We start from the raw sequence: 18,640 nt of genomic DNA on the forward strand, positions 1-18,640 counted from the left end.
CAATTTGGACTTTGCATCCAATGATCCGATTTGAAACCTTGGAGGGACTTTTTTTATTACTCTTGAGCTTTTCCATTTCTTCATCTTTGTTCATTGATAGCTCAAATCCAACACCAGTAGGTTGAAAGAGTCAATTATTGAATGCTTTCAAAATGTCCATCAGCTTGAACAAGTTACATCAATACAAACTTTACAATACTTTGACATCAAATTTCTTCACAAAGTAGTTAGCCATTATAAAATCATATCCTGATTTTCTCAAACGCATTTCAGACGGGTGATTCACAGCATCACTTTTTTAAGCTTTCCCGCTATTGATAAGGCGAAAATAGCACATTTTGAATGAGAAGTTTTCTTCAATCAAACATAGAGGAACCCAAATGATGATCTCATTCAGCTAGTAAAAATGTTGTTTTATATTAGTATGGAAATCGTGAAAAGAAAATGTTTTTCATGCTGATTTACAACAGTTGATCTCCAATCGTAAAATATAAGCTTTTGGTCGGAGGCATGACAGGTACTGATCAAATTCTCATTTTTGAACTTCATTCAGAAATCATATGATATGCTTTGTATACATCAACTGTATTGTTGGATCAATAATGAGTAAAAAGTGACTATCTCAATTTCAGGACATATAAAAGAGAAAGAAGTAGAAACTCATGTTTCAAATGCTGAGAGGCAACAACTGTTCATGATTTTCACCTCCACTAATTATATTTATTTTTATAATCTATATGTTTATATGTTCCTATAAATATACAGAGACATATAGCTATATATACAGAGATACATATGTACAGGTTGATTTTTACATGTTTATAAGTAAATGTGATGTTGTTCCAAATAAAACTTTTAAGAACTGAATGGAAAAGAAAATTGTAATGTTCAGATAAGTCCCACTGAAATTTGTACTCAGATCCCTGTTTTCAGAGTCCAGAGTGCTAACCACGACACCATCCACCCTCCCGTACCAGGGTGAGCTTTCCATTTTGACAGAAGAGATTTGCCTCAGGGGGCAACTTATCTTTCATTGAAAAATATTATCTCACATAAAAACCACTGTTCAACAGAGTTATAACGTTATTTGAGTCTTTTGGGCAACATCCTTCCCCAACATAGTTCAATATGCAAAAGTTTACCAGAATAGGAAAGCAATCCAATTCAGTTTCTCTTTGACAGTAGAATATTAAAAACTTTGACATTTCCACATTGCTGCAGCAGTTTGCACTCCTTTCACATGGGAGGTTCCATGGAGTAATGGTTAGCACTTTGGACTTTGAATCCAAAGATCCGAGTTCAAATCTCGGTGGGACCATTTTATGACTCTTGACCAAATCATTTTCTTTCAAGTGTATTCATTAATATCACATATCTAATACCGGTAGGGTGAAAAATTAATTTATTGATTATACTCTAAAAGTTTACTAGATGTGAGCAAATAATAGAATTTTTACAATACCTGGAAACTAAATGGCTCAAACTAATGAGAGATTTTACAAACTCACTCTGGTTTCTCAAACTCATCACAGGGGCCTGATGCACGACATTACTTTTTAAAATCTTACTGTTATTGATAAGGGGAACAAGGAACTTTTTAATTGCAAAGCATTCATTAAAACAAAACTTGAGGAGTCAAACTTTGTATTACGGGGACCGAAGATGTGCAGTTTGAATAATAATCTTGAAATTCAGACGTACAAAGATTTTACACACTGATTTTCAACAGTAAATCCACAACCAATAAAGTTGAATCTTTTGAAAGACATGTTAAAGGTGTGAATCTGAAATTCACTTTCAAAGAAATTCACAATGAAATGCACTGTGTAAGTCCAGCATGTTGTCAGCTAAGAAATCAGCAAAAATGAACTATCTCATTACTGGCCATATAGATGAGAAAGGAAAATAAACTCATGTTTACAATGTGGATGTGAAAGAACAGTTTCTAGGTTCAGCTTCAATATTTATGTTTATGAATAATTGATATGTTCATATTGTCTAACAGCTATCTAGATGGATAAAGCTATGTATGCATCTATACATACTTATGCGTTCATACGCATCAGTATAAAACATTGATATTAGGTTTTTTCTAGACCAAATTCTAAAAAATGAGTTAAACAGTGAATCTCATAATTGTAGTAGGTCCCACCGAGATTTGAACTCGGATCGCTGGATTCAGAGTCCAGAGTGCTAACCATTACACCATGGAACCCTCTCACACAAGAGTGCCTTTTCCATTGAGACAAAAGAGAGCGCATCAGTGATGTCCTTCTCTTATATTGATAAAAAGATATCTCATTTGAATGGTCATAGTGGATAGAGATTTAATGTGATTTGATTCTTTTCAGCTATATTCTCTATAAAAGTGTTAAATATTCAAATGTTTATCTGAATATAAAAGTTATATCACAATGTTCATCTTTGCCTGTAGCATAATAAAACAGTCTACATTTCCAGACTACTGAAGCAATGTCTCTGTCTCCTGCATGGGTGGCTCGATAGAGCAATGGTTGGCAATTTGGACTTTGCATCCAATGATCCGATTTGAAACCTTGGAGGGACTTTTTTTATTACTCTTGAGCTTTTCCATTTCTTCATCTTTGTTCATTGATAGCTCAAATCCAACACCAGTAGGTTGAAAGAGTCAATTATTGAATGCTTTCAAAATGTCCATCAGCTTGAACAAGTTACATCAATACAAACTTTACAATACTTTGACATCAAATTTCTTCACAAAGTAGTTAGCCATTATAAAATCATATCCTGATTTTCTCAAACGAATTTCAGACGGGTGATTCACAGCATCACTTTTTTAAGCTTTCCCACTATTGATAAGGCGAAAATAGCACATTTTGAATGAGAAGTTTTCTTCAATCAAACATAGAGGAACCCAAATGATGATCTCATTCAGCTAGTAAAAATGTTGTTTTATATTAGTATGGAAATCGTGAAAAGAAAATGTTTTTCATGCTGATTTACAACAGTTGATCTCCAATCGTAAAATATAAGCTTTTGGTCGGAGGCATGACAGGTACTGATCAAATTCTCATTTTTGAACTTCATTCAGAAATCATATGATATGCTTTGTATACATCAACTGTATTGTTGGATCAATAATGAGTAAAAAGTGACTATCTCAATTTCAGGACATATAAAAGAGAAAGAAGTAGAAACTCATGTTTCAAATGCTGAGAGGCAACAACTGTTCATGATTTTCACCTCCACTAATTATATTTATTTTTATAATCTATATGTTTATATGTTCCTATAAATATACAGAGACATATAGCTATATATACAGAGATACATATGTACAGGTTGATTTTTACATGTTTATAAGTAAATGTGATGTTGTTCCAAATAAAACTTTTAAGAACTGAATGGAAAAGAAAATTGTAATGTTCAGATAAGTCCCACTGAAATTTGTACTCAGATCCCTGTTTTCATAGTCCAGAGTGCTAACCACGACACCATCCATCCTCCCGTACCAGGGTGAGCTTTCCATTTTGACAGAAGAGATTTGCCTCGGGGGCAACTTATCTTTCATTGAAAAATATTATCTCACATAAAAACTAGGGGTGGGCGGAATTTGCGGAATTAACCTTCGCAAATTATCGCGAGAATGTTTAAAATTATCGCAAACAAGCAGAAATATCGCAAAGATGCGGAAGTTTTTTTCCGGCATGTTCGCGAGATTTTCTGCATGGTTGCGGGTCGCCAACTTACCCATGTGGTTGCTTGCGGGCGCGGCCATCTTGTTTTGAGTTGTTCTCGCGGTGCATGATCGCGAGAAGAAAGACGTGATCGCGCGACGCATGACGTCACTGCGGGCGCGAACTGTCGCGAGACAGCGCAAATGGCTAAAAACAATACAACATCTCATGGAGAACGCGACCGGATCAAGAAAACTTGTCGGCGAACGCAGGGATTCAGGTAAGGCGATCGCGCGCGCGCGAGAATGTATCATTTTACAGCGCGAGCAAGAAACAAATTATCGCCAAGCTGCGGAAACCGGAATTTTTGACATTTTCGCGCTCTCCGCGGAACGCAAAAATGTCAAATTATCGCAATTTCCGCGAACGGAACGAAATTTTTGCCCAGGCCTAATAAAAACCACTGTTCAACAGAGTTATAACGTTATTTGAGTCTTTTGGGCAACATCCTTCCCCAACATAGTTCAATATGCAAAAGTTTACCAGAATAGGAAAGCAATCCAATTCAGTTTCTCTTTGACAGTAGAATATTAAAAACTTTGACATTTCCACATTGCTGCAGCAGTTTGCACTCCTTTCACATGGGAGGTTCCATGGAGTAATGGTTAGCACTTTGGACTTTGAATCCAAAGATCCGAGTTCAAATCTCGGTGGGACCATTTTATGACTCTTGACCAAATCATTTTCTTTCAAGTGTATTCATTAATATCACATATCTAATACCGGTAGGGTGAAAAATTAATTTATTGATTATACTCTAAAAGTTTACTAGATGTGAGCAAATAATAGAATTTTTACAATACCTGGAAACTAAATGGCTCAAACTAATGAGAGATTTTACAAACTCACTCTGGTTTCTCAAACTCATCACAGGGGCCTGATGCACGACATTACTTTTTAAAATCTTACTGTTATTGATAAGGGGAACAAGGAACTTTTTAATTGCAAAGCATTCATTAAAACAAAACTTGAGGAGTCAAACTTTGTATTACGGGGACCGAAGATGTGCAGTTTGAATAATAATCTTGAAATTCAGACGTACAAAGATTTTACACACTGATTTTCAACAGTAAATCCACAACCAATAAAGTTGAATCTTTTGAAAGACATGTTAAAGGTGTGAATCTGAAATTCACTTTCAAAGAAATTCACAATGAAATGCACTGTGTAAGTCCAGCATGTTGTCAGCTAAGAAATCAGCAAAAATGAACTATCTCATTACTGGCCATATAGATGAGAAAGGAAAATAAACTCATGTTTACAATGTGGATGTGAAAGAACAGTTTCTAGGTTCAGCTTCAATATTTATGTTTATGAATAATTGATATGTTCATATTGTCTAACAGCTATCTAGATGGATAAAGCTATGTATGCATCTATACATACTTATGCGTTCATACGCATCAGTATAAAACATTGATATTAGGTTTTTTCTAGACCAAATTCTAAAAAATGAGTTAAACAGTGAATCTCATAATTGTTGTAGGTCCCACCGAGATTTGAACTCGGATCGCTGGATTCAGAGTCCAGAGTGCTAACCATTACACCATGGAACCCTCTCACACAAGAGTGCCTTTTCCATTGAGACAAAAGAGAGCGCATCAGTGATGTCCTTCTCTTATATTGATAAAAAGATATCTCATTTGAATGGTCATAGTGGATAGAGATTTAATGTGATTTGATTCTTTTCAGCTATATTCTCTATAAAAGTGTTAAATATTCAAATGTTTATCTGAATATAAAAGTTATATCACAATGTTCATCTTTGCCTGTAGCATAATAAAACAGTCTACATTTCCAGACTACTGAAGCAATGTCTCTGTCTCCTGCATGGGTGGCTCGATAGAGCAATGGTTGGCAATTTGGACTTTGCATCCAATGATCCGATTTGAAACCTTGGAGGGACTTTTTTTATTACTCTTGAGCTTTTCCATTTCTTCATCTTTGTTCATTGATAGCTCAAATCCAACACCAGTAGGTTGAAAGAGTCAATTATTGAATGCTTTCAAAATGTCCATCAGCTTGAACAAGTTACATCAATACAAACTTTACAATACTTTGACATCAAATTTCTTCACAAAGTAGTTAGCCATTATAAAATCATATCCTGATTTTCTCAAACGCATTTCAGACGGGTGATTCACAGCATCACTTTTTTAAGCTTTCCCACTATTGATAAGGCGAAAATAGCACATTTTGAATGAGAAGTTTTCTTCAATCAAACATAGAGGAACCCAAATGATGATCTCATTCAGCTAGTAAAAATGTTGTTTTATATTAGTATGGAAATCGTGAAAAGAAAATGTTTTTCATGCTGATTTACAACAGTTGATCTCCAATCGTAAAATATAAGCTTTTGGTCGGAGGCATGACAGGTACTGATCAAATTCTCATTTTTGAACTTCATTCACAAATCATATGATATGCTTTGTATACATCAACTGTATTGTTGGATCAATAATGAGTAAAAAGTGACTCTCAATTTCAGGACATATAAAAGAGAAAGAAGTAGAAACTCATGTTTCAAATGCTGAGAGGCAACAACTGTTCATGATTTTCACCTCCACTAATTATATTTATTTTTATAATCGATATGTTTATATGTTCCTATAAATATACAGAGACATATAGCTATATATACAGAGCTACATATGTACAGGTTGATTTTTACATGTTTATAAGTAAATGTGATGTTGTTCCAAATAAAACTTTTAAGAACTGAATGGAAAAGAAAATTGTAATGTTCAGATAAGTCCCACTGAAATTTGTACTCAGATCCCTGTTTTCATAGTCCAGAGTGCTAACCACGACACCATCCATCCTCCCGTACCAGGGTGAGCTTTCCATTTTGACAGAAGAGATTTGCCTCAGGGGGCAACTTATCTTTCATTGAAAAATATTATCTCACATAAAAACTAGGGGTGGGCGGAATTTGCGGAATTAACCTTCGCAAATTATCGCGAGAATGTTTAAAATTATCGCAAACAAGCAGAAATATCGCAAAGATGCGGAAGTTTTTTTCCGGCATGTTCGCGAGATTTTCTGCATGGTTGCGGGTCGCCAACTTACCCATGTGGTTGCTTGCGGGCGCGGCCATCTTGTTTTGAGTTGTTCTCGCGGTGCATGATCGCGAGAAGAAAGACGTGATCGCGCGACGCATGACGTCACTGCGGGCGCGAACTGTCGCGAGACAGCGCAAATGGCTAAAAACAATACAACATCTCATGGAGAACGCGACCGGATCAAGAAAACTTGTCAGCGAACGCAGGGATTCAGGTAAGGCGATCGCGCGCGCGCGAGAATGTATCATTTTACAGCGCGAGCAAGAAACAAATTATCGCCAAGCTGCGGAAACCGGAATTTTTGACATTTTCGCGCTCTCCGCGGAACGCAAAAATGTCAAATTATCGCAATTTCCGCGAACGGAACGAAATTTTTGCCCAGGCCTAATAAAAACCACTGTTCAACAGAGTTATAACGTTATTTGAGTCTTTTGGGCAACATCCTTCCCCAACATAGTTCAATATGCAAAAGTTTACCAGAATAGGAAAGCAATCCAATTCAGTTTCTCTTTGACAGTAGAATATTAAAAACTTTGACATTTCCACATTGCTGCAGCAGTTTGCACTCCTTTCACATGGGAGGTTCCATGGAGTAATGGTTAGCACTTTGGACTTTGAATCCAAAGATCCGAGTTCAAATCTCGGTGGGACCATTTTATGACTCTTGACCAAATCATTTTCTTTCAAGTGTATTCATTAATATCACATATCTAATACCGGTAGGGTGAAAAATTAATTTATTGATTATACTCTAAAAGTTTACTAGATGTGAGCAAATAATAGAATTTTTACAATACCTGGAAACTAAATGGCTCAAACTAATGAGAGATTTTACAAACTCACTCTGGTTTCTCAAACTCATCACAGGGGCCTGATGCACGACATTACTTTTTAAAATCTTACTGTTATTGATAAGGGGAACAAGGAACTTTTTAATTGCAAAGCATTCATTAAAACAAAACTTGAGGAGTCAAACTTTGTATTACGGGGACCGAAGATGTGCAGTTTGAATAATAATCTTGAAATTCAGACGTACAAAGATTTTACACACTGATTTTCAACAGTAAATCCACAACCAATAAAGTTGAATCTTTTGAAAGACATGTTAAAGGTGTGAATCTGAAATTCACTTTCAAAGAAATTCACAATGAAATGCACTGTGTAAGTCCAGCATGTTGTCAGCTAAGAAATCAGCAAAAATGAACTATCTCATTACTGGCCATATAGATGAGAAAGGAAAATAAACTCATGTTTACAATGTGGATGTGAAAGAACAGTTTCTAGGTTCAGCTTCAATATTTATGTTTATGAATAATTGATATGTTCATATTGTCTAACAGCTATCTAGATGGATAAAGCTATGTATGCATCTATACATACTTATGCGTTCATACGCATCAGTATAAAACATTGATATTAGGTTTTTTCTAGACCAAATTCTAAAAAATGAGTTAAACAGTGAATCTCATAATTGTAGTAGGTCCCACCGAGATTTGAACTCGGATCGCTGGATTCAGAGTCCAGAGTGCTAACCATTACACCATGGAACCCTCTCACACAAGAGTGCCTTTTCCATTGAGACAAAAGAGAGCGCATCAGTGATGTCCTTCTCTTATATTGATAAAAAGATATCTCATTTGAATGGTCATAGTGGATAGAGATTTAATGTGATTTGATTCTTTTCAGCTATATTCTCTATAAAAGTGTTAAATATTCAAATGTTTATCTGAATATAAAAGTTATATCACAATGTTCATCTTTGCCTGTAGCATAATAAAACAGTCTACATTTCCAGACTACTGAAGCAATGTCTCTGTCTCCTGCATGGGTGGCTCGATAGAGCAATGGTTGGCAATTTGGACTTTGCATCCAATGATCCGATTTGAAACCTTGGAGGGACTTTTTTTATTACTCTTGAGCTTTTCCATTTCTTCATCTTTGTTCATTGATAGCTCAAATCCAACACCAGTAGGTTGAAAGAGTCAATTATTGAATGCTTTCAAAATGTCCATCAGCTTGAACAAGTTACATCAATACAAACTTTACAATACTTTGACATCAAATTTCTTCACAAAGTAGTTAGCCATTATAAAATCATATCCTGATTTTCTCAAACGCATTTCAGACGGGTGATTCACAGCATCACTTTTTTAAGCTTTCCCACTATTGATAAGGCGAAAATAGCACATTTTGAATGAGAAGTTTTCTTCAATCAAACATAGAGGAACCCAAATGATGATCTCATTCAGCTAGTAAAAATGTTGTTTTATATTAGTATGGAAATCGTGAAAAGAAAATGTTTTTCATGCTGATTTACAACAGTTGATCTCCAATCGTAAAATATAAGCTTTTGGTCGGAGGCATGACAGGTACTGATCAAATTCTCATTTTTGAACTTCATTCACAAATCATATGATATGCTTTGTATACATCAACTGTATTGTTGGATCAATAATGAGTAAAAAGTGACTATCTCAATTTCAGGACATATAAAAGAGAAAGAAGTAGAAACTCATGTTTCAAATGCTGAGAGGCAACAACTGTTCATGATTTTCACCTCCACTAATTATATTTATTTTTATAATCTATATGTTTATATGTTCCTATAAATATACAGAGACATATAGCTATATATACAGAGATACATATGTACAGGTTGATTTTTACATGTTTATAAGTAAATGTGATGTTGTTCCAAATAAAACTTTTAAGAACTGAATGGAAAAGAAAATTGTAATGTTCAGATAAGTCCCACTGAAATTTGTACTCAGATCCCTGTTTTCATAGTCCAGAGTGCTAACCACGACACCATCCATCCTCCCGTACCAGGGTGAGCTTTCCATTTTGACAGAAGAGATTTGCCTCAGGGGGCAACTTATCTTTCATTGAAAAATATTATCTCACATAAAAACTAGGGGTGGGCGGAATTTGCGGAATTAACCTTCGCAAATTATCGCGAGAATGTTTAAAATTATCGCAAACAAGCAGAAATATCGCAAAGATGCGGAAGTTTTTTTCCGGCATGTTCGCGAGATTTTCTGCATGGTTGCGGGTCGCCAACTTACCCATGTGGTTGCTTGCGGGCGCGGCCATCTTGTTTTGAGTTGTTCTCGCGGTGCATGATCGCGAGAAGAAAGACGTGATCGCGCGACGCATGACGTCACTGCGGGCGCGAACTGTCGCGAGACAGCGCAAATGGCTAAAAACAATACAACATCTCATGGAGAACGTGACCGGATCAAGAAAACTTGTCAGCGAACGCAGGGATTCAGGTAAGGCGATCGCGCGCGCGCGAGAATGTATCATTTTACAGCGCGAGCAAGAAACAAATTATCGCCAAGCTGCGGAAACCGGAATTTTTGACATTTTCGCGCTCTCCGCGGAACGCAAAAATGTCAAATTATCGCAATTTCCGCGAACGGAACGAAATTTTTGCCCAGGCCTAATAAAAACCACTGTTCAACAGAGTTATAACGTTATTTGAGTCTTTTGGGCAACATCCTTCCCCAACATAGTTCAATATGCAAAAGTTTACCAGAATAGGAAAGCAATCCAATTCAGTTTCTCTTTGACAGTAGAATATTAAAAACTTTGACATTTCCACATTGCTGCAGCAGTTTGCACTCCTTTCACATGGGAGGTTCCATGGTGTAATGGTTAGCACTTTGGACTTTGAATCCAATGATCCGAGTTCAAATCTCGGTGGGACCATTTTATGACTCTTGACCAAATTATTTTCTTTCAAGTGTATTCATTAATATCACATATCTAATACCGGTAGGGTGAAAAATTAATTTATTGATTATACTCTAAAAGTTTACTAGATGTGAGCAAATAATAGAATTTTTACAATACCTGGAAACTAAATGGCTCAAAATAATGAGAGATTTTACAAACTCACTCTGGTTTCTCAAACTCATCACAGGGGCCTGATGCACGACATTACTTTTTAAAATCTTACTGTTATTGATAAGGGGAACAAGGAACTTTTTAATTGCAAAGCATTCATTAAAACAAAACTTGAGGAGTCAAACTTTGTATTACGGGGACCGAAGATGTGCAGTTTGAATAATAATCTTGAAATTCAGACGTACAAAGATTTTACACACTGATTTTCAACAGTAAATCCACAACCAATAAAGTTGAATCTTTTGAAAGAAATGTCAAAGGTGTGAATCTGAAATTCACTTTCAAAGAAATTCACAATGAAATGCACTGTGTAAGTCCAGCATGTTGTCAGCTAAGAAATCAGCAAAAATGAACTATCTCATTACTGGCCATATAGATGAGAAAGGAAAATAAACTCATGTTTACAATGTGGATGTGAAAGAACAGTTTCTAGGTTCAGCTTCAATATTTATGTTTATGAATAATTGATATGTTCATATTGTCTAACAGCTATCTAGATGGATAAAGCTATGTATGCATCTATACATACTTATGCGTTCATACGCATCAGTATAAAACATTGATATTAGGTTTTTTCTAGACCAAATTCTAAAAAATGAGTTAAACAGTGAATCTCATAATTGTAGTAGGTCCCACCGAGATTTGAACTCGGATCGCTGGATTCAGAGTCCAGAGTGCTAACCATTACACCATGGAACCCTCTCACACAAGAGTGCCTTTTCCATTGAGACAAAAGAGAGCGCATCAGTGATGTCCTTCTCTTATATTGATAAAAAGATATCTCATTTGAATGGTCATAGTGGATAGAGATTTAATGTGATTTGATTCTTTTCAGCTATATTCTCTATAAAAGTGTTAAATATTCAAATGTTTATCTGAATATAAAAGTTATATCACAATGTTCATCTTTGCCTGTAGCATAATAAAACAGTCTACATTTCCAGACTACTGAAGCAATGTCTCTGTCTCCTGCATGGGTGGCTCGATAGAGCAATGGTTGGCAATTTGGACTTTGCATCCAATGATCCGATTTGAAACCTTGGAGGGACTTTTTTTATTACTCTTGAGCTTTTCCATTTCTTCATCTTTGTTCATTGATAGCTCAAATCCAACACCAGTAGGTTGAAAGAGTCAATTATTGAATGCTTTCAAAATGTCCATCAGCTTGAACAAGTTACATCAATACAAACTTTACAATACTTTGACATCAAATTTCTTCACAAAGTAGTTAGCCATTATAAAATCATATCCTGATTTTCTCAAACGCATTTCAGACGGGTGATTCACAGCATCACTTTTTTAAGCTTTCCCACTATTGATAAGGCGAAAATAGCACATTTTGAATGAGAAGTTTTCTTCAATCAAACATAGAGGAACCCAAATGATGATCTCATTCAGCTAGTAAAAATGTTGTTTTATATTAGTATGGAAATCGTGAAAAGAAAATGTTTTTCATGCTGATTTACAACAGTTGATCTCCAATCGTAAAATATAAGCTTTTGGTCGGAGGCATGACAGGTACTGATCAAATTCTCATTTTTGAACTTCATTCACAAATCATATGATATGCTTTGTATACATCAACTGTATTGTTGGATCAATAATGAGTAAAAAGTGACTATCTCAATTTCAGGACATATAAAAGAGAAAGAAGTAGAAACTCATGTTTCAAATGCTGAGAGGCAACAACTGTTCATGATTTTCACCTCCACTAATTATATTTATTTTTATAATCTATATGTTTATATGTTCCTATAAATATACAGAGACATATAGCTATATATACAGAGATACATATGTACAGGTTGATTTTTACATGTTTATAAGTAAATGTGATGTTGTTCCAAATAAAACTTTTAAGAACTGAATGGAAAAGAAAATTGTAATGTTCAGATAAGTCCCACTGAAATTTGTACTCAGATCCCTGTTTTCATAGTCCAGAGTGCTAACCACGACACCATCCATCCTCCCGTACCAGGGTGAGCTTTCCATTTTGACAGAAGAGATTTGCCTCAGGGGGCAACTTATCTTTCATTGAAAAATATTATCTCACATAAAAACTAGGGGTGGGCGGAATTTGCGGAATTAACCTTCGCAAATTATCGCGAGAATGTTTAAAATTATCGCAAACAAGCAGAAATATCGCAAAGATGCGGAAGTTTTTTTCCGGCATGTTCGCGAGATTTTCTGCATGGTTGCGGGTCGCCAACTTACCCATGTGGTTGCTTGCGGGCGCGGCCATCTTGTTTTGAGTTGTTCTCGCGGTGCATGATCGCGAGAAGAAAGACGTGATCGCGCGACGCATGACGTCACTGCGGGCGCGAACTGTCGCGAGACAGCGCAAATGGCTAAAAACAATACAACATCTCATGGAGAACGCGACCGGATCAAGAAAACTTGTCAGCGAACGCAGGGATTCAGGTAAGGCGATCGCGCGCGCGCGAGAATGTATCATTTTACAGCGCGAGCAAGAAACAAATTATCGCCAAGCTGCGGAAACCGGAATTTTTGACATTTTCGCGCTCTCCGCGGAACGCAAAAATGTCAAATTATCGCAATTTCCGCGAACGGAACGAAATTTTTGCCCAGGCCTAATAAAAACCACTGTTCAACAGAGTTATAACGTTATTTGAGTCTTTTGGGCAACATCCTTCCCCAACATAGTTCAATATGCAAAAGTTTACCAGAATAGGAAAGCAATCCAATTCAGTTTCTCTTTGACAGTAGAATATTAAAAACTTTGACATTTCCACATTGCTGCAGCAGTTTGCACTCCTTTCACATGGGAGGTTCCATGGAGTAATGGTTAGCACTTTGGACTTTGAATCCAAAGATCCGAGTTCAAATCTCGGTGGGACCATTTTATGACTCTTGACCAAATCATTTTCTTTCAAGTGTATTCATTAATATCACATATCTAATACCGGTAGGGTGAAAAATTAATTTATTGATTATACTCTAAAAGTTTACTAGATGTGAGCAAATAATAGAATTTTTACAATACCTGGAAACTAAATGGCTCAAACTAATGAGAGATTTTACAAACTCACTCTGGTTTCTCAAACTCATCACAGGGGCCTGATGCACGACATTACTTTTTAAAATCTTACTGTTATTGATAAGGGGAACAAGGAACTTTTTAATTGCAAAGCATTCATTAAAACAAAACTTGAGGAGTCAAACTTTGTATTACGGGGACCGAAGATGTGCAGTTTGAATAATAATCTTGAAATTCAGACGTACAAAGATTTTACACACTGATTTTCAACAGTAAATCCACAACCAATAAAGTTGAATCTTTTGAAAGACATGTTAAAGGTGTGAATCTGAAATTCACTTTCAAAGAAATTCACAATGAAATGCACTGTGTAAGTCCAGCATGTTGTCAGCTAAGAAATCAGCAAAAATGAACTATCTCATTACTGGCCATATAGATGAGAAAGGAAAATAAACTCATGTTTACAATGTGGATGTGAAAGAACAGTTTCTAGGTTCAGCTTCAATATTTATGTTTATGAATAATTGATATGTTCATATTGTCTAACAGCTATCTAGATGGATAAAGCTATGTATGCATCTATACATACTTATGCGTTCATACGCATCAGTATAAAACATTGATATTAGGTTTTTTCTAGACCAAATTCTAAAAAATGAGTTAAACAGTGAATCTCATAATTGTAGTAGGTCCCACCGAGATTTGAACTCGGATCGCTGGATTCAGAGTCCAGAGTGCTAACCATTACACCATGGAACCCTCTCACACAAGAGTGCCTTTTCCATTGAGACAAAAGAGAGCGCATCAGTGATGTCCTTCTCTTATATTGATAAAAAGATATCTCATTTGAATGGTCATAGTGGATAGAGATTTAATGTGATTTGATTCTTTTCAGCTATATTCTCTATAAAAGTGTTAAATATTCAAATGTTTATCTGAATATAAAAGTTATATCACAATGTTCATCTTTGCCTGTAGCATAATAAAACAGTCTACATTTCCAGACTACTGAAGCAATGTCTCTGTCTCCTGCATGGGTGGCTCGATAGAGCAATGGTTGGCAATTTGGACTTTGCATCCAATGATCCGATTTGAAACCTTGGAGGGACTTTTTTTATTACTCTTGAGCTTTTCCATTTCTTCATCTTTGTTCATTGATAGCTCAAATCCAACACCAGTAGGTTGAAAGAGTCAATTATTGAATGCTTTCAAAATGTCCATCAGCTTGAACAAGTTACATCAATACAAACTTTACAATACTTTGACATCAAATTTCTTCACAAAGTAGTTAGCCATTATAAAATCATATCCTGATTTTCTCAAACGCATTTCAGACGGGTGATTCACAGCATCACTTTTTTAAGCTTTCCCACTATTGATAAGGCGAAAATAGCACATTTTGAATGAGAAGTTTTCTTCAATCAAACATAGAGGAACCCAAATGATGATCTCATTCAGCTAGTAAAAATGTTGTTTTATATTAGTATGGAAATCGTGAAAAGAAAATGTTTTTCATGCTGATTTACAACAGTTGATCTCCAATCGTAAAATATAAGCTTTTGGTCGGAGGCATGACAGGTACTGATCAAATTCTCATTTTTGAACTTCATTCACAAATCATATGATATGCTTTGTATACATCAACTGTATTGTTGGATCAATAATGAGTAAAAAGTGACTATCTCAATTTCAGGACATATAAAAGAGAAAGAAGTAGAAACTCATGTTTCAAATGCTGAGAGGCAACAACTGTTCATGATTTTCACCTCCACTAATTATATTTATTTTTATAATCGATATGTTTATATGTTCCTATAAATATACAGAGACATATAGCTATATATACAGAGATACATATGTACAGGTTGATTTTTACATGTTTATAAGTAAATGTGATGTTGTTCCAAATAAAACTTTTAAGAACTGAATGGAAAAGAAAATTGTAATGTTCAGATAAGTCCCACTGAAATTTGTACTCAGATCCCTGTTTTCAGAGTCCAGAGTGCTAACCACGACACCATCCACCCTCCCGTACCAGGGTGAGCTTTCCATTTTGACAGAAGAGATTTGCCTCAGGGGGCAACTTATCTTTCATTGAAAAATATTATCTCACATAAAAACCACTGTTCAACAGAGTTATAACGTTATTTGAGTCTTTTGGGCAACATCCTTCCCCAACATAGTTCAATATGCAAAAGTTTACCAGAATAGGAAAGCAATCCAATTCAGTTTCTCTTTGACAGTAGAATATTAAAAACTTTGACATTTCCACATTGCTGCAGCAGTTTGCACTCCTTTCACATGGGAGGTTCCATGGTGTAATGGTTAGCACTTTGGACTTTGAATCCAATGATCCGAGTTCAAATCTCGGTGGGACCATTTTATGACTCTTGACCAAATTATTTTCTTTCAAGTGTATTCATTAATATCACATATCTAATACCGGTAGGGTGAAAAATTAATTTATTGATTATACTCTAAAAGTTTACTAGATGTGAGCAAATAATAGAATTTTTACAATACCTGGAAACTAAATGGCTCAAAATAATGAGAGATTTTACAAACTCACTCTGGTTTCTCAAACTCATCACAGGGGCCTGATGCACGACATTACTTTTTAAAATCTTACTGTTATTGATAAGGGGAACAAGGAACTTTTTAATTGCAAAGCATTCATTAAAACAAAACTTGAGGAGTCAAACTTTGTATTACGGGGACCGAAGATGTGCAGTTTGAATAATAATCTTGAAATTCAGACGTACAAAGATTTTACACACTGATTTTCAACAGTAAATCCACAACCAATAAAGTTGAATCTTTTGAAAGAAATGTCAAAGGTGTGAATCTGAAATTCACTTTCAAAGAAATTCACAATGAAATGCACTGTGTAAGTCCAGCATGTTGTCAGCTAAGAAATCAGCAAAAATGAACTATCTCATTACTGGCCATATAGATGAGAAAGGAAAATAAACTCATGTTTACAATGTGGATGTGAAAGAACAGTTTCTAGGTTCAGCTTCAATATTTATGTTTATGAATAATTGATATGTTCATATTGTCTAACAGCTATCTAGATGGATAAAGCTATGTATGCATCTATACATACTTATGCGTTCATACGCATCAGTATAAAACATTGATATTAGGTTTTTTCTAGACCAAATTCTAAAAAATGAGTTAAACAGTGAATCTCATAATTGTAGTAGGTCCCACCGAGATTTGAACTCGGATCGCTGGATTCAGAGTCCAGAGTGCTAACCATTACACCATGGAACCCTCTCACACAAGAGTGCCTTTTCCATTGAGACAAAAGAGAGCGCATCAGTGATGTCCTTCTCTTATATTGATAAAAAGATATCTCATTTGAATGGTCATAGTGGATAGAGATTTAATGTGATTTGATTCTTTTCAGCTATATTCTCTATAAAAGTGTTAAATATTCAAATGTTTATCTGAATATAAAAGTTATATCACAATGTTCATCTTTGCCTGTAGCATAATAAAACAGTCTACATTTCCAGACTACTGAAGCAATGTCTCTGTCTCCTGCATGGGTGGCTCGATAGAGCAATGGTTGGCAATTTGGACTTTGCATCCAATGATCCGATTTGAAACCTTGGAGGGACTTTTTTTATTACTCTTGAGCTTTTCCATTTCTTCATCTTTGTTCATTGATAGCTCAAATCCAACACCAGTAGGTTGAAAGAGTCAATTATTGAATGCTTTCAAAATGTCCATCAGCTTGAACAAGTTACATCAATACAAACTTTACAATACTTTGACATCAAATTTCTTCACAAAGTAGTTAGCCATTATAAAATCATATCCTGATTTTCTCAAACGCATTTCAGACGGGTGATTCACAGCATCACTTTTTTAAGCTTTCCCAATATTGATAAGGCGAAAATAGCACATTTTGAATGAGAAGTTTTCTTCAATCAAACATAGAGGAACCCAAATGATGATCTCATTCAGCTAGTAAAAATGTTGTTTTATATTAGTATGGAAATCGTGAAAAGAAAATGTTTTTCATGCTGATTTACAACAGTTGATCTCCAATCGTAAAATATAAGCTTTTGGTCGGAGGCATGACAGGTACTGATCAAATTCTCATTTTTGAACTTCATTCACAAATCATATGATATGCTTTGTATACATCAACTGTATTGTTGGATCAATAATGAGTAAAAAGTGACTATCTCAATTTCAGGACATATAAAAGAGAAAGAAGTAGAAACTCATGTTTCAAATGCTGAGAGGCAACAACTGTTCATGATTTTCACCTCCACTAATTATATTTATTTTTATAATCTATATGTTTGTATGTTCCTATAAATATACAGAGACATATAGCTATATATACAGAGATACATATGTACAGGTTGATTTTTACATGTTTATAAGTAAATGTGATGTTGTTCCAAATAAAACTTTTAAGAACTGAATGGAAAAGAAAATTGTAATGTTCAGATAAGTCCCACTGAAATTTGTACTCAGATCCCTGTTTTCATAGTCCAGAGTGCTAACCACGACACCATCCATCCTCCCGTACCAGGGTGAGCTTTCCATTTTGACAGAAGAGATTTGCCTCAGGGGGCAACTTATCTTTCATTGAAAAATATTATCTCACATAAAAACCACTGTTCAACAGAGTTATAACGTTATTTGAGTCTTTTGGGCAACATCCTTCCCCAACATAGTTCAATATGCAAAAGTTTACCAGAATAGGAAAGCAATCCAATTCAGTTTCTCTTTGACAGTAGAATATTAAAAACGTTGACATTTCCACATTGCTGCAGCAGTTTGCACTCCTTTCACATGGGAGGTTCCATGGAGTAATGGTTAGCACTTTGGACTTTGAATCCAAAGATCCGAGTTCAAATCTCGGTGGGACCATTTTATGACTCTTGACCAAATCATTTTCTTTCAAGTGTATTCATTAATATCACATATCT

At 35.4% G+C, this 18,640-nt stretch overlaps 8 non-coding genes across 8 annotated transcripts; 2 read left to right on the forward strand and 6 right to left on the reverse strand.

The window, feature by feature from the left end:
- Positions 1–2,143: 2,143 nt before the first annotated feature.
- On the reverse strand, positions 2,144–2,215 carry TRNAQ-CUG (transfer RNA glutamine (anticodon CUG)). The gene has a single exon. It is a non-coding gene; the product is annotated as a tRNA-Gln (tRNA).
- Positions 2,216–5,200: 2,985 nt separating this feature from the next.
- On the reverse strand, positions 5,201–5,272 carry TRNAQ-CUG (transfer RNA glutamine (anticodon CUG)). The gene has a single exon. It is a non-coding gene; the product is annotated as a tRNA-Gln (tRNA).
- A 2,984-nt stretch (positions 5,273–8,256) lies between these two features.
- Positions 8,257–8,328, reverse strand: TRNAQ-CUG (transfer RNA glutamine (anticodon CUG)). Its single transcript has one exon. It is a non-coding gene; the product is annotated as a tRNA-Gln (tRNA).
- Positions 8,329–10,417: 2,089 nt separating this feature from the next.
- On the forward strand, positions 10,418–10,489 carry TRNAQ-UUG (transfer RNA glutamine (anticodon UUG)). The gene has a single exon. It is a non-coding gene; the product is annotated as a tRNA-Gln (tRNA).
- Positions 10,490–11,314: 825 nt separating this feature from the next.
- TRNAQ-CUG (transfer RNA glutamine (anticodon CUG)) lies at positions 11,315–11,386 on the reverse strand. The gene has a single exon. It is a non-coding gene; the product is annotated as a tRNA-Gln (tRNA).
- A 2,986-nt stretch (positions 11,387–14,372) lies between these two features.
- TRNAQ-CUG (transfer RNA glutamine (anticodon CUG)) lies at positions 14,373–14,444 on the reverse strand. The gene has a single exon. It is a non-coding gene; the product is annotated as a tRNA-Gln (tRNA).
- Positions 14,445–15,992: 1,548 nt separating this feature from the next.
- TRNAQ-UUG (transfer RNA glutamine (anticodon UUG)) lies at positions 15,993–16,064 on the forward strand. The gene has a single exon. It is a non-coding gene; the product is annotated as a tRNA-Gln (tRNA).
- An 825-nt stretch (positions 16,065–16,889) lies between these two features.
- TRNAQ-CUG (transfer RNA glutamine (anticodon CUG)) lies at positions 16,890–16,961 on the reverse strand. The gene has a single exon. It is a non-coding gene; the product is annotated as a tRNA-Gln (tRNA).
- Between the last annotated feature and the right edge of the window lie 1,679 nt (positions 16,962–18,640).

This window comes from Triturus cristatus, chromosome 5_2, assembly GCF_964204655.1.
Source record: "Triturus cristatus chromosome 5_2, aTriCri1.1, whole genome shotgun sequence".
NCBI classification, from domain to species: Eukaryota; Metazoa; Chordata; class Amphibia; order Caudata; family Salamandridae; genus Triturus; species Triturus cristatus.